The following is an 11,847-nucleotide window of genomic DNA, read 5'->3' on the forward strand; positions in this document are numbered from 1 at the left end:
ATTGCTACATCTCATAGAAAACTTTAATCTAGCATAGAAAATGAAGAAAACAGAATGTTCAGATAAACCATTTCATTTTTAACTATACCGTCATTATCAGGACAATGCACGTTCTATATACCAATGCAAGAAGAAAATGGTAACTATAACTTCCTACGGAAAGTTATATTCTTCTTTCAATGACAGCGTTAGAGAATCATAGTATAGGCGACTGCTTAATATTAGTATTTTTGAGTAAATGTAATAGACGAAGGTAGGACGAAAGTAGAGACGAGTCACACAGCAAGCGAAGCAAGTAAGGCAGTAGCATGATCTTTGCAAAAATTTTGGTAAAGTATTCCTCATTCAAGCAAAGAGTGGAGTGCATTAAGGATTGATTAACTAGGCCTCACTTCTGAATGTGAAGTGTGGATGTTGAAAGTAAATAAAAGGTATTGAGATTAAATGATTAGGCAATATAGTTTATTTGGAGAAAGAGGGATAGAAAGCGTAAAATCTGTGGCGATATGAAATAAATGTGGTAAATTGAAAAGCAGGATCCGGAAGGAAAGTATAGATTAGTGCTACATAAACAGAATTAAGGTTGATATGTTGGTGAACATGATACTGATTACAGAAATGTTGAAAAAAAAATAAAGGAGAGGGAAACCTAGAAGCAGCTGATAAGATGAGGATGATGATGTGTTGTACTGAAGTGCATTACCATTCAAGAATACTTAGAGTGGATGCAAGATAGGCCTAAGTGATGCAGTATTCTGTAGGTGAGTGTTTGTAGGGGGAGGCTATTGGAGTTGACGCTGTCGGATTCATCCTTGATAAGTTGATTCAGCAGTTAAAGGCTGATTTCATGCATGTAAGAAATCTCTCTCTCTCTCTCTCTCTCTCTCTCTCTCTCTCTCTCTCTCTCTCTCATATTTTTTCAACATTAAGTTGTTACATCTGGAGATAATAATACTAAACAAAAAATTCTACGAATGCCACATTGGTACTTTAACTGTTGAATCGTGGATGAACCCCCCTGTACAGGAAACCTTTACAACATTGGACACATTTATACAGAAGGCTTATCTCATCTACCTCTATCTTGCACAAACTCTCATGCTTTTTGAATATTGAAGTCCTTCCTTTTCAACACCTTTCAGGCCATATATCCAGCGTCTCGGACTTCTACTCTTTTCTAACAATTCAGAATTACACACTATTTCACCATCCTATCATTCTCCATTCTCTCCATACGATCAACCTTCTCATAACATTTTGATTCCTCCCTCACCTACTCTAAATATTCAACGTTTCCACTTAGACTCTCGCCATTTTTCACCCTAGACTTTTTCACATTCTTTGTAAATGGTATTGTAAATAAACGCCTGCTGACAAATCCTTATTTGTGTATAAGTTACTGAGGACAGTTCCGATGGTCTTTGAATAGTTAAAAAAGAGAATGGATTTTATTCGTCGAGATTCTTTTTTTTATTTTCATACCCTCTGCATTGGCAACATTATGTTATTGTTAAAAATGGGGCCGTTGTTGGCAGTTTTGTCTCTGTAGTAAATTTTGTTTGTTAGTTTTGTTAATTTCCTTCACAACTATGAATTTAGGGGATAATGGTTGAGACAGCATTGGCAAATGATGGTAAATTCTGAGGCTAGGAAATTCTGGAAACAATAGTAGGGAGGGCCTTGTGTTAATAAGGCATTAACTTTAAACGCGTAAAGCTAATTATTGTAATCATCCATCACGAAGTAATCATCAGAAAACACTTCTTAGCCGAGTCTCTGGAAATCTTATTCCTTTTCCTGTTCATGAAGATTATCTTGTTTAAACGTCTTAATCTGAAAATATGAATAATTTCACAAAGAGCTGATCACCTCAATCGGTAAATCTGCCACTACAGATTCCTCTATTTCATCACTAGTTGTGTTTGCCGTGTTGTCTTTTGCCTTTACAATTTCATTTTCCTTTATTCCATCCATCGCGTCACTTTCTTTTTCAAAATCAGAATCAATTTAATTAAATGAAAGACTTGTTTTTCAAATTTCCAGAGCCAGTTACACTCATCATGTGTGAGATAAATCATTAAACAAGTACTCGTTGCTTTCATGTGTTACTTCATTTTTTAAAACACTGATTAACAAGTCATAAGCAGATAACAAAAGTAATGTACAAAGATTAAGTACTCCATAGTCTGGCAGGAATGTATGTTACTATCCATAATAGCAAGAAAGCACAATTTAATTACCTTATAAATAAATATGTTGCATAATAACAATATTCTAATAGATATTCACACCGGATATAGAAGAATCTATTACAGATCCAGCTACCAACTCTATCAAGAAAAAGTGAAGGCACTAGATCATTCTTCAACAATCTTTTGTTCCTCTAATTTTTTTATTTTGAGCAGTGGGGATTTCATGTCATCAGTGTGATTATCCTTTGTAAAATGAACAGGGAAGACAACAGCATATCAGGATTAAATTTGCCAGCACGACGACAGGCTTGTATCCAAACCTTTTATTACAATTTCATCTTTCGGGAAAGTGAAATATCTTATGATGGAACCTTTGGCGTTTGATTATCTACAAAAACCGCTAAAAACTGAACAGTTACTCAGGATTGTTCTATCTCGTATATTGATTAATTCAGAATACCAGTATGTACCATAATGGCAACTGGACACTGATGCTGAGTAATCTGAATTTGAGGAGTATAAACTATTAACTTATTCACCTCGAGATTAAAAGGACCACCGGCCTGTGTGACAGTGACAGCAACCCATGGAAGGCATAATCTTACTTTTGTAAGCAATTTCTATCTGTTTGATATCCAGATCTTAATTAGTCTGCCATTTCTTTTATTTATATTTTTTGAAATATTTGACTAAATTGCAACTCAAAGAACCTGTACTGGACATAATATTCCAAATATCTGAAAGATTTTACCTCATTAATTCTTTCTCCATCTAATGTTATTTCATTCCCTCCTGCGTAATGCCTCCCTAACTTGCAGTTTTTCTTAGACTTATTTTGAGTCTCATCCCTATATATATGACGTACTCTCTTAAACAAACCTTATATATCTTTGGTGTGTGTGTAGGTGTGTGTATAAGTGGGTGGGTGCATATCGTGGTGACAGCATCTCTCATGTGTCTGCATTCAACTCTGAGTGATTGAAAGTAAGAATATTTTAAAGCTTAAACTTCGATAGAGGATGTTGACCGTTTGTATACCATTCCTAAAACATAAATTTTGGTGTTTAAGGCTATACAGTGTTCGTTTGTTTTAGAAAAAAAGCTTTGTCATAAATATAGGCGACTGTATGCATCTGCAGATATTCAAAATCAAGCGCCAAGGGGGAGGGTGGTCTCCATTTTGTTCTGAGTTGCATTTCATACTTGCAGCATTCATATAAAATTCGTACCAGCAATAAGTCGAAAAGAAAATGTAAAATATCGTGTAACGGACAACTTTTATAATAACTAAATAATTTAAAAATAACAAAACATTACTTTTGGTAGAATATTCGTGATTATCTGTAGTTTCTTTTATCTTACGTAAACAATTCTTGAGTCTCGAACGACTTCCTTTGCCATTGTGACTTTAGCCAAGTGTTGTGGAGGTCAGTGTACTATAAGTTCTAGCAAGAAACTTTTGATTTTCCGTTAATTATTATACATTTGGATGTAATTGCTCCGAGGGCAGCCGATTTTACACATAGGTAAGTAGCAAGACACATTTTCCCTTAATACTGGAGTGTTTCATTAATAAAGATATGCTCCACAGTGACAGGAGAGATTGATGTTACATGACGTCTCCACTCAGAAGGTGAGGTGTCTACGGTAAACAACACTTGTTCTTGTAACTTACCACGAATAGAATGTTTGTATAAAGATGTTTTATATGCTGCTGTCCATCTTTCGTGCTTGAAATTGGTTGTAAAGCTTTGTAGACCGTGTGTTGGAGTACATTACTTAGAGATGTGAGGGAGGCCGGTGCTGGTGTTGACCGATTTTTTTTTTAGCCTATGTTGTTGTTACCGTAACTGGCCTGTTAATTACGTAAAGCAAATTATCCGTCATTTATGGACAATAGTTGAGTGTTCTCCATGTAACAGTGATGGCCAGACCTTACCGGGCTGTTAGGACAGTTAGGACAGAAAATATATTTTAAGCACTAATACTCTAGAAACTGTAGGCTATGCCTGTTTAATGAACATTAGTCTAGTATTTAGCTACATTGCTGAAACCTAAACCATTTAGGCATGGGCAAAGAATTAAGTCATTGTCCAAAGTGGCCAAATCGGCCAGTTTTCTTAGTTTCAAATGATAGGATAAACCTAGACCCGATAATTGGCGTAGGCTTTTTGTTTGCAAGATAATTTTCACTGAAAATAATTTAGCTTATAGTTGTGCTAAATTATAGCCTCGAGTTAAGCTATAACTTATGGAAAATAGCCTAAACAGCTTTTGCTTTCTCCTGTGTTGATGGGATGAGTTCAAATAAGTTAAATTGGCTTCATTATCCCATAGGATAGGATAGGTTAGTTCTGCAGTTAGCCTGGCCTACCTTAAGCCTGTTAACACTTAGCCTATGTGACAGTATAATTTTTTTTTTATTTGTAGGAATGAAATATACATGAAATCTGTCTGTGATGACCATTGTGAAATAAGCTCATGATCATATGGTGAGGCCTGTAACATGCCAGAATCAGGCTGTGCAAAATTACCCATCATTAGAAAGCTAATTTTTTAAGCTTTCTGATACAATTCTAAACTTATCACAAACTAAAAATGTGACTTAAGTCCAAAGTCCAAGCAAATTTTATGAAATAATATAAATTTTAATAACAATTAGAAACAGATTTTATATATTCTCGCTCATGCAAAATGTCATATGTTCTGACTTTTGCTACTTGCCTAAATACCTGTTAAAATGTGGCCACATTTCAGTTGATTTACTAACTAAAGTTTAATGCTAATGACTGAAATTCACAGATTACCAATATTTTTTCTTAGGCTATGCAGCAGATTACCAATATCTTTTTCTTAGTGTAAAATGGCAGACATAGGCTGTTGAATCATGAGAAGCTCTAGTGTGATATATAACACTCTGGACACATAAGTAATACAAAATGACCCATGCTGAAGCAAACACATTTCTGAAATTTTTTTGACTTTGCTGTTGTCTTGGCAAACACACTTGTCTGAACTATAGATATACAGTGCATTGCCTGTAATTTTCTTGTTATAACACAAAATCATTCTGGATTCATGAGAAATGTGTAATGTACTTTCATATACTGTACAGTATTTTGGTTTTAAACCTAAAACTAATGCAAGTATGTCACCTGCATTTCTTACCTCCATCCCATCCATGAGATATAGTTTTTATCAGGTCTATCAAAGCCATAACAGAAACTAATGCTCTGGTTGGTTCCTCTTTTGTGAGATGGAATCTGTCAGCCAGTAAAAAGGTTGTATTATATTATGTGGCCAGGCCACCAAGGTTTCCAGATATGTGGCAGGATGCCAGTTTTAAGCAAGGCCTTAAATTAATAGTCATTGCCTTTAAGGGCATAAGGGTTAATTCTGGTTGGCACAGGCACATCATGCCACAGAGCTTAATGCTAACCTTGTGGACCAAGTCTCAAACCAAAACACAGCCCAGTAAAAGTTTAGACCCCTTTGAATAATATTTTCACTTTTTATTGTTGTTTAAAATGACTGGTTGATTGTATAGGTTGAGGTATAATTATTCCTGCAATGAAGATAATTCAAACAACAGTAATGACTGATAATAATCATGAAGTGGGCCATGTGGTCCACACTTTCCAGCTGGTCCACATTGCTTAACCTCCACTTGAACTCATGTTAGGTTATGTGTTGACAGACCTAACCTTATTTGCAGAAAGCCTTTGATCTTTAGTATTGTGAACACTTGCAAATATTGGCTAACCTGACAAATCATCATCAAGATATTGTGGCAGTAGACATCTCTGTAGAATGACATTCTGGAAACTGAATTTATTAGTAGAATGACATACTGGAAACTGAATTTATTAGTGACACATTGTAAACATAAATCAACAGCTTATGCATAGCCTAGGCTATGTATAGGACGAAACTTGCAGTGAATTCAATATTGACCTTACAGCTTACTGTATTCAAATCAAAATAATTCTGAAGAATGGTTGCTTATGCTTAATCAAGGCAAGCAGATGTTACAGATTCTGTCTAAATTATAAGATTGCTGTAAATTCTATTACAATATTCTCTTAGGAGTAGGCTACTCTCAAATTCTTATCTACATACTGTATTGACAATGATATTTAATAGTGCTAAGATTTATTGCCTCATAATTTTTATAGGGTGTGTGTTTTGAATAAATCAAGGACAGAAAACTACTATACTGTACTGCCAATTTTTGGTACTGAGTTCTGTTATATGTTGGGGAACTAGTTGGCATCGTTTTTCTACTTGTCCCAAAATTTCTTCATGTTGCAGAAACAGGATCTTTCCACTGAAGCCTTTACTGGAAAGGGGAAGTGGAATTTGCTCACATGTGTTAACATGTTGGCAGGTTATGAATACTAGATGGATTTTTGATTGGTGTTGCTCAGCAAAATGTCTTTTTTTTTTTTTTTTTTTTTTTTTTTTTAAGGACACAACCTTCCTCAGTTAAAGCCTGGTACCACTATCGGGATGTGGACACATCGAATGATTTTCTGAAACCAGCATACAGTAGTAATAATTTTGGTTATTGATGCCAGAAATATAGCAACATTTATGGAGAGTAATCTCTTTGTTCAGAAAAAAATTTACAAACATATCGAAGGTTACAGTGAAAAAAATTTCATGATTATCTAAGGCTACAGATATGTTATTGATATCTTTGCCCTTCATACCAGTAAACTGTTATATTTAAATTTGTAGATAATTTGTGGATTATCAGTCAGTTTTGACATTTTTAGTAGCTTTTTGATTCTGGCATAACTGAATATAAGCTACTGTATGTGAAAGTAGTATAATAGTTTATATTCATAATTGCCTGATAACCCTTGACTTTCTTAAAACACTTTGGCAAGGGAAGTCCGAAGCAATCATCATAATAAGTAGTTTTGGAGTTAGTGCTTTGGTAGTACAGCATAGCATATGCTATCTTTATCTTCTTAGTGCTTTGGTAGTACAGTATAGCATATGCTATCTTTATCTTGTTATTTGTGTAAACTGAAAACCAATTTTAATTTATCTCCAGACTTTGTCTTTGAAATAGACACCACAGTAGAACCTGAGGTTATCAAGGCCTTGTATGTTCCACAGAACCATTTATGTCAGTGCAGCTCTTTCATTCCAAATTAACAGGAAAAATTAAATACTTTTATGATCTGGTATAACAAAAACTATAGAATACTGTATATTGCTTTCAAATATCTTGATGTACTTTACTTCAACTTGAATTCTGTCACACTGGGTTACATTTCTTTCATTCCAAAAAGTCAAATCATTGCAAATGTTGTAAGGATAATTATCTATTCCAGTAGGTGCAGTTTTCCAACTGTTTGGTGCCTCCTGGAGCCCAGAAAACATGTACAATACTGTACTATTTTTTTCCCAGAGGTGGTCCGAAAGACATGACCATCATTATTATCTCTTCTGCATTTACAACTTCCCTCATAGTTTCATTTCCCATTCTGTCATACCATCTGATACTTAAATATTCTTCTTGTACCTTTGATTTATTCGTAAATTGTCAAAATCTTGTTTATATGTAGTTTCATTGCTATATCATGTTTTTTGTCTGTAAAGCAAACTGCATAGATAATGTTGCGTACAGTAAACAGTACAGTTACTTTATTATTCAGCTTGCCCATTTATTTATTTACCCATCATAGTCTTTCACTACATTCCAACTCGAAAACAAGTTTGGATATCTTTGTTCCTAAATACGTGTATTTGAAAAATTCCATTATATTAATGCTTTTCCTATCAACTGATACTTCTTTGTGAGTAGCCTACAGTACTTCTGTCCTCAGGTTGTTGATTTTTTTTTTTTTTTTTTTTTTTTTTTTTTTTTTGTAGATTTAACTCTGTCCCCATCTGTTTAAATGCTTTATACATTATGTTTAGCAGGCTTTATGTCATCATTTTTGCATGTACCAAGTTTATCAACTCTTATCATCATCAGAAAGCTAGACACCTGAAGTGCTTGTTAAGTTGAGAAGCTTGTATTGTATTTCATTTTAATTTTTTCACATACTGTATGATTTGTGTCTCAACAATTTTATATTGATTCTTAATTGTAAAGTAATGAATAAAGTGGACCTAATGCTACAGTAGGGAATACTATTCACACAGCACTTAAATTTCAAAGAGAGAGAGTTTGGATATTTGATGGAAAGGAATTAGGAGTACTGTACTATAGTTAGAAAAGTTCTGCATATGAAAGTAACAAAATGAAGACAGAACAGCCCAGGATATTGGGAATAAGAGCTTAAAATAGTGGAGAGAATGCACTACACATCTAATTCCATGAAGTTAAAATTTTATATCATGACATTGATGATGATTTGTTGGATGTTATTTTAACTGAGTATGCGTTCATATAGTACAAGGCAGTAATGTCATTAACTTGCAAAGCAGGTTAATGACCAAAGAATAGAAAGCAACTTACATGAGAGAAAAACATAAAATGTAGAGAAGCATTATTGCAGATGGAAAGAACATCACCAAAATATTTTTAAAAATCAGCAAAATGTAATTATATCTACTTTACATCTATAGGCTGTAACTGTTGGGAAAGTAAAGAAAAAACTCTGGCTTCTGTGTTGTTATGAACATCAGCACCCAAGCGTCTCTGATGCTGGACAGTGTGAAATCATGGCACAGCAACAGAACATGGATGCAGGTCTTCTGCCAAAGTGGCAGCATACAATTAAAAAGATGTAACCACAGAAGGTGACGTCAGAGACTCTCTACTGGCATAAAATGTCAAGATGACCAAACAGGAAATAATCCATTATTAAGGAAAATAAAATCGTCACTTTGGCTACTGTGTCATGGAGGTAAAAATCTGGGATGCTGTAGGTATTCAGGCATGATACCATTATTCCAACACAGATAAAACAAAATATCTCGAAGGTGTGGCACTAATGCCATCATTTCTGCAGGTATAGAAAGCCAAGCCTTACAAATGTTAGCAAGTTTCCCGGTAGCAGTAGATATGCTTCCCAAGTACAGTATCATTTTGTGAAAAGAATGCTTGGAGTAAAAAGTAACGACAATTATCCTTCAAATATTCAAAATCATTACATGCTGAAGAGTTTGATTAATCAGTATTTCAATATTGATGTCAGCCTCATCCCACTTTTGCGTCATTGAACATGTCTTCTATTACTACACCTTTTTCCCCCTTAAATCAAACATGCTCAATGAAAGTTGCCCTTTAGAGTGCAATACCAGAATTAATGTGGATTTTCATGAACTTTCTCATATTGCATAATAGAAAATATTGTACACGAGCACTTCTTAATGTATTTTCTTCACTAACTTCCATGAAGTATGTATTGAATTTCTTATGCATTTTCTTCCCTAACTTCTATGTAGTAGGTATTGAATATTGGTTTTATACAGTAATAAAAATGTTGATATTAGTGTAAGAAACTTAACTGTAATAAATGTATGTCACACAAATAGTAGTACATTGAAATTCTTTACATCTTGTTTATTCTCAAGGCAGATTGTGAGTTTTAGGTACAGTACTGGTTTTAGCCTGTCCCATACACACGTGTTCCCATTTTGTTGTTTCGTTTGTTAAAATGTGGAACACCGTGATTTTGATATGATGCATATGTTTGCATTTCATAACAGCAGTGTGGAGCAGAAGCTTGTTCCTTTTCAACCCCTTGATTTTTTTTTTATGTAGATTACCTGTTTCAACAAAGTGGAAGTTATAAAGAGACGATCAAGTTGGTCCGGCATTTCTTCATTACAGAACCCTTTGCCAACTCATCAGCCTGACAGTAAAGGTTAACATTTTAGAATCATAACAAAAGGCTTTATTGTTTAAATGTTGAGAAGTTCTCACAGAAGGGGCTCGGGTAATTTTAATGATGATGTTTCAGAATACAGTAGTGTACTTTAATGAAGTTCTTATACCGATAAACATGGTTCCCAAAGTGAATTCCATAAAGACCTTAAGTTAGTAATTTTATGAGATATTGATGGTGCCTATATCAGGGAAGTAACTGCAGGTAAGTTACTCCATTGGGGCATTTTTGCATTGCTGCAGTAAGGCAAAAATCCAAAGTCCCATAGGAACAAGATAAACGGACCATGATACTTACGCAGCATGATTAAACTAATCAGGAATTGTGAGGTGTCAAGTTATTCTTGTAGACAAGTCATTTTTGATTTGTAACACTGTATCTTTTTTTTTTTCATACAGGCACTAGGTATATTGTTTTGAATAGCCTACATGACAGGCAGCTCTCAAAGTATTTTTGACATATTCATATTACAATTGTTAAAATTAAAAGCAGTGGTTTTTTTAAATTAAAAGTTATTGCATATTCAAAACCCGTAAGCCTGTAACACTTGAAAGTCCATTGATAATTCTAGCACAATGCATTTTATGGCATAAAAGGCCAAAATCTCTCATTTCACAAAGAGTTATTTTTCTCTCCAAAGTGGAGGCAACCGGGCGCCTGGAACACAGGATGATCACATGACAGAAAAGTAACCCAAAGTGAGTAAATATTTTTCCATGAAAGTTCTTTCTGCCTAACAGTCGTGGGAAAGATGAATAACATATTTCTTATTACCGAAAAATTAAGACGTGAGCTTATAGGAAAGAGGTAAATTCATCTTGTCAGTTGAATTGAGGGATGATCTCAGCTTTTATTGAAATAAAAACTTTACTAAACGGTTAAGGTGATTAGGAAGAGTTGAGACTATGGTTATACAAATCAAATTTGGAAATAGAGGAGTTACTCAGAATGGAAAAACATAGAGCACCTACTAAGGAGCAGACTCAGATAGGCCACCAAAACGACTGTTTTAAGATTATTACTCTATTTTGTTTCGATGGCAGTAACAAGCTTAAACGGTTGAATTTCCTCTTAGTATTATATTGGACTTCAAGAGATGTACAGAAGTGAAGATTTTACATTTGTAAAGAAGCTATCCTGAGAAATACTCGTATCCATACATATGATCAAGTTTTTATTTATCAGTTTCAGCACCTTTTGGTATCCAGGTTATTGTATCCAGTGTTCTTCGTAGATTTTTAGGGCGAATGCTAGTTTCACTTTAGTGTGTTCAGATACCGTGAGAATTGAGATTGTGGTTGTTGTAACACTTGTCTCTCATAGCTGTTTGCAAATTATACACTTGTTCACAATTGCACAGTTGTTAATTCCACAGCTTCGACTGAGCCTATAGCTGTTACTAATGACTGTCTGCTTCCGAAAAGGTCAATTTCCAGTACGTATACGAAAAAGCTTTTGCTGTAAAAGCATGTTATGCTTACCATTGAAATCGATGCTCTTTAAATCTGTAACTGGCAACTTTTGTGCTTGCGCTCCCCTCCAGAAGCCCGACAAATTTGTTTGGATCATCCTGATTTGGTATCAGTCCAAGGTCATATACCGGTACTGTTGTGGTTTGAAAAGTCACTCGTGATTGTTATTCCTACTAACATCACGTTATATAGTTATTGGCGCTGCCTTTGTTATTCATTACCCGTATCTTACTTTATTTAAATAGGTTTATATATATATATATATATATATATATATATATATATATATATATATATATATATCTTACATTACCACAGGTGAAAAATAAG

The 11,847-nt window shown here is 34.3% G+C and overlaps 1 protein-coding gene across 16 annotated transcripts in view; it reads left to right on the plus strand.

The window, feature by feature from the left end:
• Window positions 1-3,374: 3,374 nt before the first annotated feature.
• The window catches only part of Mical (Molecule interacting with CasL), a 388,129-nt gene continuing 379,656 nt past the window's right edge, over window positions 3,375-11,847 (plus strand). For 9 of the 16 annotated variants that reach the window (XR_010856376.1, XR_010856355.1, XR_010856363.1 and 6 more), the window contains exon 1: window positions 3,579-3,718. The gene's annotated coding sequence lies outside the window, so the exon portion shown is untranslated. Of the gene's footprint in view, window positions 3,719-10,690; window positions 10,744-11,847 lie in introns of those variants that run through there. The other 7 variants (XR_010856357.1, XR_010856370.1, XM_067123010.1 and 4 more) reach the window with 5 other exon arrangements.

The sequence above is a fragment of the Macrobrachium rosenbergii genome, chromosome 21 (genome assembly GCF_040412425.1).
Source record: "Macrobrachium rosenbergii isolate ZJJX-2024 chromosome 21, ASM4041242v1, whole genome shotgun sequence".
Lineage (NCBI taxonomy): Eukaryota > Metazoa > Arthropoda > Malacostraca > Decapoda > Palaemonidae > Macrobrachium > Macrobrachium rosenbergii.